Below are 12336 nucleotides of genomic sequence, written 5' to 3' on the forward strand. Positions count from 1 at the left end.
CAAGTCCCTGGTTGGATCTTTATAAATTGGATGACATTTTCCAGGACTGTCCTGGAGTCCCTCAAGCCATTTGTCCATGCAACCGTTATTCTATCACGTAAACGGTTGTTCCATCTTATTGAAAGATGAGGTCTGTCGGCTTCCAATAATCCCTGATTTGGATCCTGGGCTAAGACAGTAACATTCATGTCTATGATCAACGAAATCAGCATATGATCGCCGAATTCAGGATCTGTAATTAAGATGTCAGTAGAACACTCTTGCAGGTTCAAAGACATAGCAAAGTGGTCTATGCAAGATTTATATGGACCCCTCGTCCAGGTGTAATATGAACCAGGATATTGATTAGGGAGAAATGTTAAGTCCCATTCTTCTAAATGCCGCTTTCACATTGCACCCCTGCCATATGAGGATAGGGGAAGCTCATTGACCATGTTAGTTAAGGGTTGCCTCCAACATTCCGCGTTGTAATCACCGCCGATAATGTTTCATATAAGTAGTGAGTACTTTATCTAGTAGTGCATCCAAAGTGCACCCAAATGATCAAAAGCACTATTCATTTTGAGACGATTAGGATTGTGATATAAGGATGCACATAGAAAGTACTCCACTAAGGGAAGTTGGAAAGCTATGACAACTGCCACAAACAATGGGGATTGATATACTTCATGGGTGGTGAAGTGCAAATTGGTATTTATACATTTGATGCATAGCCATAGTCTCTTGACAAAGTAATATGTCGTAGTTTAAGACATCATGCTTCTTTTTGAGACAGGAAAAAAGATTTGTATAACCACAAGAGTTCCATGAAGCTATGAAAAACTTGTGGAACTTTTTAAGTGTGAATGTTGTCCATTGCAGGGTTTAATGTGGAGGTCAAGGAAGATAGCCATGACCAATCCTTGCTGGCATTTGAAAGGGCAACCAATTGGGTAATAACTTCTGGGTGAATCCCACCATGATCTTTTGTGGGAACTGCAATTTGTGGCGTTGGAGCAAATTTCCTGAGTGGTGTTTCATTAAAGGCTATGGCCTCATCAAGAATTTCAAATGGTGTTGGCAGGAGGCCGATCGTTTGCAGTTCACTCCTATGTTGCCATATCAAATTGGAAATGATGGTGGATTGCACTTTGCATACCATCCTGTAATTTTGTGTTTGCGGAAGCGTAATCCATTCAATATCGTCTGAATGGAGCATCCTGAGTGCTGGAATTTGTCTAAAGGTCTTCAGTAGAGTAGACCGATTTAGACGTCTATTGCCATAGATGTTCGAATCGGATTCCCAGCCAAGTATTGTAGGGATGGATAAATTGGTTTTGTTTGTGGGCTTTGAAGAATCTGCACATTTAAGTGGCATCTTTGCAAGTTGCTGGCCTTCCATTTGATACCCATTCTGTGTGTTCCTATGATCAATTTGGTCTGGGTTGTTGTCCCTTGTTAAAGATAGGTTGGATTTTGGGCAATCACTAATTCCGTTGGGCTGCATCATTGGTGTTTGCGTCCCTTCCTGAGTGGCAGGAGATTGTTGACGTGCATTCCCAGCCTGTACTGCTTTGGTCCCAATAGGCTTAAAGAAAGCTGATAACTAAGTTTGGGCAGTGATTGGTGTTTTATCATTATGCACAGGGGGTCCACAAGAAATGGGCCCTTTTAGTTCTTTATGAGATTTCACATTAATTTTTTCTTTTTGTTTTGTGGATTTCAATCCCGTGTCTATGCTTTCAGAAGCGGGCTGGGAAGCTTTTTTTGCAGCACTGGGGAAGGCACATGGCAACGTGCCTGATTCATTGCCTACTGACGATTTGGGAATCTTTATATTACCGTCATTTCGTATAGAGTCCGAATCTTTATTTTTTTTGTTTTCATTTTTCCTTTTTTTGTTTGTTTTTGAGTTAGGTGGTTTTGCCACAGAAGGAGGTGGCTGCCACTCCTCTTTCCTCTTTAAGGCTCTGAGGAAACGGCGCTTTTCTTTACGAGAAGTAAAGAATTGTCCAACACTGGCTGCATTGCCAGAATTTGCCTTAGCTTTACCATCTAGGACCGTTGTTTCACACCTAGACTCTGAGAAGAGGTTAGTAAGGGCAGATGGACTATCTGGGTGGAAGATCGTATCAACCTCCAAGTCATCTTGATCCTCTTCATACTCATTTAGAGAGTCCATGGGATTTTTTTGAACAAAGAACAATATCTGATCAATCTTCTCTGTGTTCATGTTGACCATTTGGCATAGCTGGGCATGAGTAAATATACAGTGGTGAGAGGGAACCGGAGGAGCAGCAGCCATTTGGGAAAAGGATTGCGCAAATGAGTAAGTGTTCGGCTGGCTTGAAGGTAACATGGCAGGCGCCACCACTTGTTCATTCAATTGGGTTTGGGTAGCAGTATTTACGCATTCCACCTTTTCTAGTTTTTTTGTGTGTGCGGGTGCTTGCCTGCCAATTGAAGGATTTAAACCTTTCAGGCGGATAGAATCCACAAAAATGAAGCCCTCCAGTTTATTAAGTTTAAATAGTATTTGCTTCATTGAGGACTTGCAGTCCCTAAATTCATAGTGCGTGTATTCGTGACCTTTGTCAAGTAGATTCAGAATACGAGTTAGAACTGGATATGAAGCCTCTAAGGGGGAATCGGGGGCCTAAAAGATGGAGATGAGGCAGCCGCAGCTGACAAAGGAGTTGCATCTGTTTTGGGCGGCAAGGGGAGATCTTTGGGCAAATCCGTTGTCAGCGGAGGGTTGGTGAGAGTAGTTGAGCTAGATGAAATGTTAGAAATATCTAGCATTGCTCTTTCCTTACAGTACAAGTGAACATCAGCTCTTTTGCAGCTGGGCAGAGTGACCGGGGTGGAGGGACCATCTGAGAGGCAAACCCGTTTTTCAAGGGCCGCAAGTACTGTTGGGGCAAGAATAGAGTTGTCAGAGGGCGAGGTGTTCAATGGGTCGTTAGTTCCCTCCCCCATGAATGAGGGCTCGTCCATTCTCATACTCAAGAAACTCTTCCTGGATGAGGCCTGCGGATGGAATGCTTTGTGTGCTGTGGGGTGTCTCCATATTTTGACAATTGGAGAAAGATTAGAAGAAACTATTTTTTTCTTATTTTTTGAATTTTTGTTTTTTCGCACAATTTTGCAGGGGGGGCAACCACTGCGTAAGGAGTAAACTATAAGGACTGTACCATACAGAACCAATGCCCTTCAAAATTCGTTGGATCTTAGCAAAGCACCTTTATAGAATGAAGAGTTGTTATCAGAATTGAGGCGAGCACAAGGGCATTACAATATAAAATGCAGCCATAATTACGAAGGTTACCATAAGTCAACTATCGTTGCGGTAAATGCACCACCCCTGGAGCATCCAGCGCCACCGCATACCGCGCACCGTGAACAGTCAACAGTACTTCAGTGTACTTCCACGGTGCGCGCACAGGTGCGCTGGAAGCTCGTTATTTATGCAGACCAGGGGCGTTGCCACAACAGGGGCGGATAGGCGTCACAGGGACACACCTTCAAGAAAAAAAAAAGATGATTAAATCAATGTAAACTGTGTTGAGTCTTTACAACGTACATAGGTGGCAAGGCAGGGGGGCGTGTATTAACCCGTAATGGAGCAAAGCCCGTTCTGTGAAACACAACGTGAACACAACGTGAAGTCAATTGTTCCGTCCCCAAACACACTGTGGAAACCACAAAGTTGCGCTCCTCTCACAAAGTCAGAGGCGTGTCTTTACAAGCAGCAAACAGTCACCTTCTTTTCCTTGCGTTGGAGTCAGGCAGTGTGTGCAGCCTTCAAAGACTTCCTGCCGTGTCTAGATACACGCCATGATGAGAGCTGCTGGATAATCCTTTGCTCGAGTCACAAAGCACTTCCAAATAGGCGTCCAGCAGCACCCGGAGCCAGTCAACAGTACTTCAGTGTACTTCCATGGTGCGTGTATGGGTGCGTTGGAAGCTCGTGATTTATGCAGACCAGGGGCGTTGCCACAAAAGGGGGGGGTAGGTGTCACAGGGACACACCTTCTTTTCCTCGCGTTGGAGTCAGGCAGCGTGTGCAGCCTTCAAAGACTTCCTGCCGTGTCAAGATACACGCGATGATGAGAGCTGCTGGATAATCCTTTGCTCGAGTTGCAAAGCACTTCCAAATAGGCATCCAGCAGCACCCGGCGCCAGTCAACAGTACTTCAGTGTACTTCTGCGGTTCACCTTTTATTTAGGATAGATAACCAGTCCTTGGCTGACTTCAGTCTTGACACCAGGCCAGGCAGCCCTTCTCCTTCTTCCATGCTCCCAGCTAATTCTTTGCTGCAACCCAGTTGTAAGCCCCTTTCTTCATGGTCTGAACGTACTAAAATTGTGAACCTGATATCCAGTCTATTCACTACGTATAGCCAGCTTCTATGATCACTTAGCCTACTTGCTTTGCTGTATCTGTACATTTATTAAGAGGCTTGCATTTTCTTCAGTGCTTTTCACATGATTCGTAACTTCGTCATCAGTTTCTATAAGGTCCATGCATTCTCTTTGTCAGCCAGTCTTCTCAGTGCGTCACGCGTGTTTCTTGTAAAGTCACCAACTTTTTTTTCCTCCTTTTTCATATTCCTTCGGGGATCTCCGCCAAGAGATTATCGTCTCTTCGGGAATACATATGATAGGGTTTTTCTTAACGGATACCTTTTCTCGAAGACTTGATGCGGAATAGTCACAACTGTTGGTGTCAAACATGGCATTATTTCAGGCTTCCAGTATACCGGTAGTAGGGGGGCGGGACTTCCTGCAGAGGCAGTTGGCTGCTCCTCTACACTAACATACTCCAGGTGAAATTTCCCACATTCTGTTCAACCAGTTTTCAACGGTAGCAGCATTGGCTGAAACAAAATAACATTTGTTGGGTGTGTGGATCACTATGTTCTCCTTTGTCCAGTTCCTGCAGAAGAGAAACAATATTCTGCAGGGTAGCAACAAGGCAAATGAGTTCTTGAGGTACAATCCATGTCCTTACCCTGTGCCAGACCTTACAGACAGCACATCTCCCCAAAATCATAGCACATTTCACCAAGGGCTACACCCCCCATAACACTGACACTTTGTGAACCTTCAATAACGCAGCTGCACCCAATATTATTGTTGCTGACTGAACATTCCACAGAATGAAAATCACCAATTTCGTAATGTAATGTTATTTGCTACAAAAACATTCAAATATGGTCAACATGAATTTAAACATATGATAGTGGTTAGTGTTTACTTCTCAGAAGCATTAGCGGTTCAGAATCCTACTTGCCCACTACTGTATGCTCTCCTTTTATATTGGGTCCTCTCCGGTGAAAGATTTGAAATTAATCTTTCCCTTGACTTTCCTTGCAACTTTATATAACAGTCCATCATAGTTAGAGTGTGTTCGAGGGTGTGGAAGGAGGAGATAGTAAAGAGCAATAATAACATAGCCCTTTTCCAAATGATCACTGCATGAGCATCTATGTTGGTCCTTCTTTTATGAAGAAATCAGTGGTCATCTATACCCCCTGCTGCATTTCTTTTAAATGAATGCACAACTGTACACCCTCTGTACCCTCTAAGCACTAATCAATAACAATGGCAGAATACAGGAATCTGTGGAAAGACATTCCCGAGGCCAAATCATGTGAGCACAGGTCAGTCAGCCTGCCTTAAGATCGGAAATAATACTGCTGAAAACACTTGCAGGTATGGAACCAAGAAAAGTTCTTCTCCCACTTCTTGAGAAAGCATATGCGTTATACGTGCACTAAAACCTTCGAACAGCTCTCTCCATTAATACCCCTCCCAATAGGACCAATCTTTTCCTGCATTTCGATATATGGACGCATCTCTAGTGCATTAGACATTTCAAGTGTTCTGAGGAGCAGGTTGAAGTTTACATTTGAATGCAATTGAAACATGGAAAACTTGCATTACATGCAGGAAATATATGTTGCAGGATGATTGCTCATATGCTAGAGACTGTTTACATTTGTTTTTTCATTTAACAAGAACATATTTCACCACACATATTAGATCAGTGTAAACATAAAGTACTTGTTAAATATGTCCACTTGCTACTGTTGCCATGTATCCTTCTTTCATGCTGAGGCCCATTGCAATGCACTATATTCCACGTCCTAATGTATCCCCTGTGCGCTCATTTCACACACTCCACATTCACTGCAGTCTGTGGGCAGGACCAGTGGGCACTTTGCTCCAGCCAAGATTTGGCCATGAAAGTTTTTTTAAATTGTGAAATTGCTTTTAAAGAAGCAAACCTTTCACATTTCATTTTACACTCGAAACAATTGATACCAATCAAATAACTTTCAAAACAGAGAAAAGAAGTAAACAATTAAAAACTAAAAAATAATAAAATTCATATCTACGTTCTGTCGCTCGTAGAATCCTAAATAGCTACACCTATGATCTTAAATGATCTTGAATGACTCTACTAAAAAACCATGATGGGCAATTATTGATGACACACTATCCCCCCACATTAGGCGAGCCCAAAAATGTTCACCCAAAACACCAGATTGAGTTTGAACTCCTGGACTTAAGTACTTTGCCCTGATATCTGATAACCTAGAACAATCTAGGACCAAGTGCCAAAGACAACATGGTATCACACAATCTGCAATGCGATCAACTTCCTATTTCTAGCTCCAAAAGCTTATTCTGTCTAAGGTTGGAAGGTGGTTGAGACGGAAGCATATATATATACTGACCGTGTAATTTTACCAGAGAACAAGTTCATACATTTAGGGAGATTCACCCTTTTTCTCTAGGGAACCTTGCATATTCACTATATGACTTTGGGCTCGATAGATCGTCAACCGTTTCACACCAGTCCATAGTGAGTAGTTTTTTTTAGTAGGCCTCAACATCAGTTCCTTGTCAGAGGAACGGACTACCTCCAGAATTTTCCTGCAATTCAGATTAAACACATTTTGTAATTGTACGGACTGGTTAATCAACAGTACATCCAGATCATCGTATAAAGAGTTGTTAGGAGGTGATATCCTTTTAAAATAATTAGATAGTTGTCTCCATTGGGTCCTCGCGTGTAAATAAATCAGACCCAGCTCATGTCGAATTATTCCCAAAAGTCACTTTCTAAACCAGCCCCTGAATGGTGTTTAAAGTAATAGTGCGCTCAAAAATGTTATTTTCCTAAGCGTTCGGGCATGTGGTTTTATGTAAACTGTGATCAATCTTAAAAACATTTCCTATGCACCTTATCTTAGTTTTCCTCACTTTTACCCATTTGAAATTAACGAGCGGGCGCGGCCATCTTGTGCTAATCTTATCCGTTACTGCATCATCCTAAATTCGACTGCCCTCGCGGCACTAAATCATATAACCCGCCCCTGAATCTGACATCACTAGATGTGTACGGCCCATTTCACAATGCGAATGCACATCTCGTGTCAATGTTCTCTGTACCCCAGCTAATGACGTGTCTCCATGGAAATGGCAGGGCTCCTCTTTCCTCAATAAGTATAAACAGACTGCTCCTCATCAGATAACGTCAGAGTTGCTTCCAAGCATTTGTCATCAATTGGTGGAGCTCCAAAACTTGTGATGGGTCTGTGGACATTTTACTTGCAAAAAACTGTTCCAATGTTTATCCATGGACAGAAAACCAACATTTTCACCAATGTGCACATGGACCTTTATCGGAGGAGCAGGAATGCAAGAAGAAGTGGTTGGTTCCATCTTCACCTCCACACAAAGCTCTTGAGAAGATCGTGTTTGATAAAACTTTTTCAAGAGACTTAAAGGAACTCACATAATTCTGTCACACCAGAGATTTGGAGGTGCTCCACAATATGTGCAAGCTTGAACATTAGTAGCCGTATAAGCGCATAACGAGAACCTTCATAGAGAACAATCGAGAACTGTAGGAAACTTTGGGATGCTTCGTTACACAATGACCTTTGCAAAACGAAGCAAAAAATGGGTGGCCAAGCCAATATACCAGGAAATGGAATTCAATTTTGTGAAAGATCTCATTTTGACTGTGTTGGCCATTCATATTCATGGAATCGATCATGATTTTGTTCCTAGGAGAAATATATTGCCACAAAAGCAGATCTCATTGAACAGTTGAGTTCCTGGTATAAATGATTTGCAGCAGTGTTCGTACATGAACAATGGAAAGCTATTAAACTTCAATTTCAAAGCTATTAAAAGTATTAAGAAGTATTTAATTATGCACATTTAATCCGGTTCATGATTCATTAATATATATGTCGAACGATAACATGCATGTCTGTGGTTGCTTGGTGTCTGTAAAGCTCGACATAGGTGGCCATAGTGTAACTCTGTGTTTTGCCCCTCCCGCTTTCGCCCTGCTCTTGTGGGTCCTTGACTGATCAGGGCACAGGAGGGTCAGATGGATATAGCCTAGTCATTGCCTATTGCTTATTTGGCCCTAATGTACTGTATCTTGCCTACTGCATAGTTTACTAATTACTGCATATGGTTATCGCATCAACACATCTGTTACTACTTTAATGATTGTCTGCGGCTTAACCACTTCCAGGCGTCAGTAGCCAATCCACTCGGGACTGCTTAGAACTGCATCTATCGGCCCGATGTACCATAGTCTCTTTAGCTGTACTACCTAGGAAGTAGCTTCCTTCACAACCCCCTTGAGCTCACCTACTCACTTGTACAGCTGCTCTTCAATTCATGACCATCTCGGCTCCATAACAGTCCCCCGCGCAAGGCACTCCCGCCCCAACCCAGCCACATATAACCATGCTAGACTGGTTTTTTGTCATCATGTTCCCCTTCTGCATCATTCAGGACAGCGTCCTCTGCACGGGGCGTTATTATATCAGATACAAAAATGGCCTCTCCAAACTCACCCCATCCCATGCCCTACCCCTTTCCTTACTTCCATGCCCCCCTTCCCAGCTTTCCCAGACCATTCACAATCTTCTAGCCCCAATAACATTACTCTTGGCGCAGTATCCATCACCACCCGCCACCCAGCTAAGTTGCCACAGATCCACATCACTTCAGAGGATCCCCACTCTCACCCCATCCTAGGCAAGACCAGACTCTATCGCTTAAGATCACGTACCAAGCATCACTCTCACTACATCCCTTCAGCCCTCGAAACACACAGACACCACCCAGAGTGCACCCATGCCACTACAAGCCAAACACTAAAGCCAAACTAGCACCCACCACACCTCCACATCAGACCCTCACATCATTAACTATCCCCAAGCAGGCTCTCTCCACTAGCTTCCAGGAGGCCATCATCAACACCCAATCTTAAGGAGCCCACGCCATCGAAATACATGATATGTTCATCAAACAAAATCTAGACCTCCTAGTAGTCACACATTCCTGGCTCCACCAAGCTTCTGGCCGCTGTTGACACTCGCCATCCCACCAGATTATACTATCCTCAGATCTGATCCAACTCTCATGGTGGTGGCGTTGCTATCATAGCAAAAACATCAGTGCAATTAAGAGTCTGCCCCACTGAAAACATTGCAGGCTATGAACTACTTCTAGCTAAATTTGCCTCTAACCAAAAAAAACACGATCAACTTTGTGGTAGTGTACAGATCACCTAGCGCCAACAACCATCCTGAAACTGTCAACCCGCTACTGTTAGCTACTCTCATCAAACCCAAAACCAAATGCATCATCCTTGGAGACATGAACCTCTGTTTTAATGACATCCAGGACCCTAAAGCAGAAGCCCTACACTCTGCTCTTAAAGATATGAACTTCACTCAATTGGTGAACGCTCCCACCCACATTAAAGGAAGAACCCTAGATTGGGTCCTCTCTCTCAACACTACAATAACCATCGATTCAATCTCCCCCCTAGACTGGACTGATCACTACAGCATTAAGTTCACTCTTATCTCTGAAGAACCAGGCCCCTGCCCAACCAATATAACCAACACTTACAAAACCGGAAATTTGTGCAAGCTTACTCCTGACAACCTTGCCCCATTACTTAACAAATCGCTAGACACTATCATATTCACCAGAGACAAACCCTGCATTCTTGCAGACTCCTACCATAAATGTCTCACCTCCACCATTAATGCCATAGCACCGCTAACCACAAAAACAAACCTGCTTTTGGTTTAATGAAGATCCAGTTCTACTAAGGAGAACCAAACGTGCCCTAGAGCACACCCATAGAAGACATCCCTCCATTGAGTCTCAATCTGCCTTCCAGGAGGCAAATAAAACCTACAAAACTGTCATTGTCACTCAAAGCCAATGCTTACAACACGCAGATTAGTAATGCTGCTTCGAATTCCAAAGAACTGTTTTCGATCCTACGAGAACTGGAAAACTCCACCCCAACCACAGCAGTTACTAACTCCAGCAAAGAGAAGTGCACCTCTATTCAAGATGCCCTAGCCGGTAAAATTACTGTCCTGCAAAACAAAATCTCATCGAAAAGGCAGTCATTAGCTGACAAACCTGCTACTAGCAACCCTTGCACGATCTACAATGAGAACAACAACCCTTTATTTTACTTCACCCCATTCACCCAAGAATTAGTGCTTGATACTATTACTAAACTCAAGGCCTCGAACTGCAAAGGAGACACTGCCCCAGAGCAAGTAGTCAAATCATGCGCCAACACTCTCGCTCCTATTATAACCAACTTTGTTAACGCTTCTTTCAATTCCAATCTGGTCCCAGCCAGCATTAGAGAAACCAGGGTCACTCCCCACCTAAAGAAAAATCACCTTAGACCCTACCGTGCCCACAAACTACCAATAAATAACGACAGTCCTTTTCCTAAAATTCTAGACAAAATAGCTTACACTCAAGTCTAAGCCCACTTGGAACATAATAAACTCCTTGGAACCCATCAAACTGCCCTCCTGGTCTTAAAAAACCAAATGGATTCCATCAGGGACACAGGAAAACTCTGCATCCTCCTTCTGTTGAACCTTTCAGCAGCGTTCGACCTTCTGGATCACAATAAACTCTGTTCCACATCAGCCGAACATTTAAATTTCCCCAAGGGTGCCACTTTATGGGTGAAATAATTTCTAGATGAACGAACATCCAGGGTCTCTATAGGCAAAGAAGCTGCAGATCCCATCCCAGTCCCCATTCGAGTACCAGAAGGATCGTGCCTCTCGCCCACACTCTATAATGCATGTACCAAACTCCTCTTCTCGGCTCTTGGCGACATGGGTGTCATCTACACGAACTTTGCAGATGACACGCAGATCCTCATAGCTCTCTCAGGTAACTACGCCCAAGACACACTGCCTATCAACAAGATCTATACCATTATACAAAACTGGATGGCCCTAAAGAGCCTTTGCCTCAACAATGAGAAGACAGAGATTCTCATCGTGGGCTCCCAAACTAAAATCTGCCCTCCACCCAGACTACTGAGCCATTAACATTGATGGTAGTATGATACCCATACTCATGCAAGTCAAAACTCTAAGGGGTCGATTCATGGAATGAATGTGCGCCGAAAATTCCCGCGCAGAGGTGCCAAAACGTGCGATTTGCAGTAAAAGTGCGAAAATCGCAGTGCAAGTGCGAAAATCGCAGGGAAACCAGCACACATCGATTCATGAAAGTCCGTGCGTGAGAAAAACATTGGATGTGCGCTAAAAATGTGCGCCGCGCACGCCGGCGCACAGGTCATCCAACAGCGTGCGCCACGGCCACTGCGAAATCGCACATAGCGCGGCGCACATCACAAAAGTAGGCGGAACACGGGGCGTAACACTCCGAATGGGGGACAACACGTGAAAATATGGGCATCACGGGGGAAGTACAGGAGGCAAGTGCGCGGAACGCCCATACACTCGCCTACAACCCGTGTTCATGGAATCGAACAGGGCAAACCAGCGCAGGTCAAAGACGCGCACAGGGCCAAACAAGTACGCCACAGGAAAGCAGGCGGAAGTGCCCCTGCGCCTGAAATAAATGTGCGCCAAAATGTGCGCTAACAAAAAGCACCCATATACAGCCATGATGAATGGTCCATACAGTGGCCCTCTAGGACAATTGAGGTGCAAAGGGGTACTGACAAACACGGACACCCGCTGTGTGAAAAATAGCGTGTGCGTGTGTTCCTGGGTGCACGGGAAGTTCCACACGTGATTGGCCTGGGTACGTGTACTTCGGGGTGCGCGGGAAGTTCCACATGCGATTAGCCTGGGAACGGTACTACGGGGTGCGCGGGAAGTTCCACACGCGATCAGCCTGGGTACGTGTGTTTCGGGGTGTGCGGGAAGTTCCACACGCGATTGGCCTGGGTACGTATACTTCGAGGTGCGCAGGAAGAACCACACGCGATTAGCCTGGGTACGT

Source organism: Ambystoma mexicanum, chromosome 6p (genome assembly GCF_040938575.1).
Source record: "Ambystoma mexicanum isolate Mex_15411 chromosome 6p, UKY_AmexF1_1, whole genome shotgun sequence".
Classification (NCBI taxonomy): domain Eukaryota; kingdom Metazoa; phylum Chordata; class Amphibia; order Caudata; family Ambystomatidae; genus Ambystoma; species Ambystoma mexicanum.